The sequence below is a fragment of the Dromiciops gliroides genome, chromosome 2 (assembly GCF_019393635.1).
Source record: "Dromiciops gliroides isolate mDroGli1 chromosome 2, mDroGli1.pri, whole genome shotgun sequence".
Classification (NCBI taxonomy): Eukaryota; Metazoa; Chordata; class Mammalia; order Microbiotheria; family Microbiotheriidae; genus Dromiciops; species Dromiciops gliroides.
Genome location: NC_057862.1, coordinates 106,204,394 through 106,208,997, shown reverse-complemented (window position 1 = coordinate 106,208,997; position 4,604 = coordinate 106,204,394). Strand labels below are relative to the sequence as shown.

General features: G+C 41.2%; 1 pseudogene; it reads left to right on the top strand.

The window, feature by feature from the left end:
• Positions 1-3,044: 3,044 nt before the first annotated feature.
• On the top strand, positions 3,045-3,677 carry LOC122738452 (annotated as a pseudogene).
• Positions 3,678-4,604: the final 927 nt, after the last annotated feature.

Here is a 4,604-nt window from a genome sequence, read left to right as displayed (position 1 = left end):
TATCATTAACAAGCATTTTAAATGTTTATTATGTGACAGGCCATTGTGCTAAATGCTGAGGATACAAAGAAAGGCAAAAATCCATTAGGTTTATTACCTTTCAAGCGATACAAAGAGATATATCGAGTCCTGTAAAGTGTCTCACCTTTAAACATTATCTCATTTACACCCCTACACAACCCCTTTAGGGAGGTGCTACAGAGATTATTCTCTCCATTTTCTAATTTAAGGAGGTTCATAGAAGCTTAGCAACTCAGCATTGCTCACATGACTAATAAGTAAAGATTTGAGCCCAGGTTCACCAAATGCCTAGTTCAATACTCTAATCACTACACTATGCAGATAACCACTCCATCTGTGGAAGCAGAAACTAGAAGCCACATAGATGTATATTAGCTTATTTTATGAAAATGACACCCTAGATTTCAATTGCTATCTTTTTCCTAATGAGGTCTAAGCAACATAGAGGCTCTCACTCAGATTCCCTGAACAACTCTGTGAGGAATAAATAAAACATGTATTAAAAAAAAATCACTGTTTTGTGGAGACAAACACAATTCATAAGAGATTTTGCAAAGAACTATTTGCTCAAGGGCATACACTGAATGGAAGTCCTGGAAACTCAATCTATGTTGTCTGCCTCCCAGTTCTGTGCTCTTTCCACTCCATTGGCTTAGCTGAATCCATGGGGTCCACCATGGCATTAATCCCTAGACTAAGCAACCTGGTGTTCAGCTGAGACTCACTTGAAATGCTGGAGAGTTCTCATCATTTCCCTGAGAGACCATTAGATAGCTGAACAGATTCCATTATCTGGATTCATTCCCTTATATTTATTTTCCTGACTTCATCCCAGGATACTCTTGCCTGCTAACCTAATAACTATAGCTGACACATGCCAGAGCTTTATGGTTTGCAAAATTCTGAAAATACATGATCTACTTTGATCTTTATAATAACTCTGAGATGTACTGCATGGATTATCATCTCCATTTGCAAAGTAAAGAAACTGAGGTTCAGAGAGGCTAAATGAATTTTCCATGGTAAAACACTCAGTAGATCACATTTGTCTCTGGTAGAATTTGAACCAAAGACTTATAAAAACACTCAGTAACCTCCCCACCCTGTTAAATGACAAAGCCCAAATCCCCCATGTCTCTTGGAAGAAGTAAGACCTGGGGTAATGGCCAAAAGCCCCTCTGCCTGTTGCAGAGTTTGAATATCTTTTAGCTCATCAATTTACTCCAGCATGAATAAGCATCAGTTCCTAAATCATGATCTATGTACCACATTCATCTCCCCACTTCCTTTCCACAAAGTCTGGTACTCAAACGACCCAATAAAAATTCACCAGGTTTTCCCATTTGTGGTGATGGTGGAGTATTCTACTAGGGAATACAGAAGACCTGTTCTTTTTCCATCCTCCCTGACTGCCCCTCATATTGGGAATATTTTTCCTCAATTAAGTATACTTGCATTCTTTTCTCTCTGCTATCTCCCACCTAGTGCCATGGTTGGTCTTCTAGTACTCTCCCTCCCAGCCATATTAGTTCTTTCCTTTAAAAGCACCAGTCATTAACCAGTGCTGGGACTAACAGTATTGACCACTGTTGCTTCTTACTAAATCATGACTTAGGGAAAATAGAACAAGGATCGGTACATGCACCGACCTCTCCCCTTGTCCCCAGTACCAAGTCTATGACTAGGAGTTTTCCCTTAACAAAATTTTCCCTTGTGATCTTCCCCCAGCAACAGAAGTAGTACATAAGGGAAATCTCCATCCTCGCCTTGTACTTTATGGAGTCCCAAGACTCACTAAAAGACAAGTCTCTCCTAAATATGTTTAGGGTGATTTTCCAAACACCATCCTACCTTGAACCTAAACAGATCTCTCCTCCTTTGAAACAGATTAGTTTCTTTTATAAAGTTCTATAGAACTTTATACTAAAACTAACACATTTTTTTTTTCATGAAAGGAAAAGGGTATTCCAGTCTTTGGGAAACCACTTGAGGTTTCCTTAGCAAAAACACTGGAGTGGTTTGTCATTTCCTTCTCCAGCTCATTTTACAGATGACAAAACAAAAGCAAACAGGGTTAAGTGACTTATCCAGGGTCACACAGCTAGTAAAGTGTCTCAGGTCATATTTGAACTCTGGTCTTCCTCAACCCAGGACCAGCACTCTATCCATTGTTCCAACTATCTGCTCCTGGTCCTCCTACAGTTTAATATTTGTTTTACGGACAGTTTTTGACATCTGAACTTTATGCTTCAAGCTGTTTTCCAAAAATGTAGGCACCAATATTATTTTATTTTTTAATGTTAGTCATTTATCTCATCACATGAATCAATTGTTCCATGACAACCACCCCCAAAATATGGTTACTCTTTGAATTCTTAACTCAAATAGTTAAAATTCTTTATCGTCATGAAAGTATGAAATCAGGCTCAAAGTAGTATTACAGATTGTATTCTTGCTATAGTATAGAAGATTAATGCAGTTAATAGATAAATGATAAGGTAAAGATAAGGTCAATATTAACCCAGAACAACAATAAATATTGATAACAACAAAGAAAGATGTCATTATGCAGCAGGGTGTGCTACACTCTTCTTGAGCATTTCATGGGAATGTTTTCCATGACTACTCATGTATAACTTATTTTGAAATGCTTGAGTTCTTGTGGGTGGGGGGTGGGAATGGAGGAGGAAGAGAAGTTGGAACACAAATTTTTTAAAGATTGATGTTAAAATATATTTTTATATATATTTTGGAAAATAAAATTCTATTCAATAAAAAAAAAAAGTAAGTTAACATAAATAGTTCGGCCTTCCAAGCGGGCTGCGGGCGCCGAGAGCTTCCCCACCTCTGGACCCCCGGTCCGGCCAACCCCCAGACGAGAGGGGGCCGCGGAACCCGCCACTCCATGCTGAGGGACTGGGGAGCTGGAGCGGACCAACGCCGCCGTCGGGGCTGAGCCACGCCAGGCCTGAGCCACGCCGGGCCTGGGAAATTGCCCGGCCACCGTTGTCGCGGGCCTCACCATGGCCGGCGTGAAGCAGACCACCCAAGCCTAGTGCAAGATGGTGCTGCACGGGGCTAAGTACCCCCACTGCACGGTCAACGGGCTCCTGGCGGTTGAGAAGTAGAAGCCCCACAAGGAGCAGCCCTCGCACAGCGGCCCCCACCCGCACCAGACCCTCTTCGTGGACTGCATCCCCCTGTTCCACGGCACCCTGGTGCTGGCCCCCATGCTAGAGGTGGCCCTGACCTTGATTGATTCATGGTGCAAAGACAATAGCTATGTGATTGCTGGTTATTATCAAGCTAATGAACATGTAAAGGATGCCAGTCCATACCAGGTTGCTGAGAAGGTAGCTTCCAGAATTGCCGAGGGCTTCAATGACTCCTCGCACAACATGGTAGACAACACGAAGTTTACAATGGAGTGCATAGAACCCACCATCCATGTGTACAAACATCATGAAAACAAATGGCGGTGCAGAGATCCACACTATGATTATTGTGAAGACTGGCCAGAAGCCCAGAGGATCTCGGCATCTCTCTTGGACAGCAGGTCCTATGACACCCCTGTGGATTTTGATAACCACCTGGACGACATCCGAAGCGACTGGACAAATCCAGAGATCAATAAAGCTGTTCTACACCTCTGTTAGAGAGGGATTCCACTAACTGATTTATGGGAATTTCCACTACACTGAAGAGGAAAAAAGAAATATTTTTAAATGTAAATAGAATAATTCTCCTACCTTATGTGGAAAGGCAACAGTTTTAAGAAATGGCATGTGGCTCAAAAGAGGCAGTGTGTCTAAGTGGTCACCTTTTTAAAACAAAGATCTCTAGGGGAGATATAAGCTGTCATGTCTAACTGTCCCTGTGGATTCTTTCTCACTTGTATGTTGTTCTAACATTCAAAATCAAAGCAATTTGAGCTTGTCCAAGATTGTTCTATTAAAATATTTTAACCAAAAAAAAAAAAAAGAAAGTTACATAAATAACATGGATACTAGTTTCACAAATACTCAAGTAGTAACTTTTGGGAGGCAAGAAAATTGCAATTTATTAAAGTGAATATGCAGAAGTTGCCCAGTAAGATGAATTATTTAGCATATATAATCTGCTTTTAGCAAATCTGGTTTATTAGCCAAAAATGTAGGGTTCTGTTCATCAAAGGTGGAATAGAAATAATATTAGGTTATATGGTGTGTTTAGAGTAGACTAGCCCCTCTGATGTCAGGGATTTTCAAGCCCTTTTCAGGGCTCCTTATTGACCTTCGGTGTCTATCTGGGACTCAACTCTCACCTGTGGCTCCAAGAAGTTGTAAGATGTGCAGTGGTCATACCCCAGTAAAACTGTCTTAGCAGATAACTTAAACCAGGTTGAGGGCAACTGACAGGTCTCAAGGTGTTGCTGAGTTAGGGGGATGACTTTTTCTCCAGCAGCATGGGCTGACAAGAACAATTTGTTCCAACATCCATGAAAGTGGCTGAAGGGGGTGCTGTGGAGTGCTTAAAACTTGGTCAAAGATCAAAGATACCAAGGTCATTTACCACATGCTGGGCCATTGCTTTATTTTGCTATT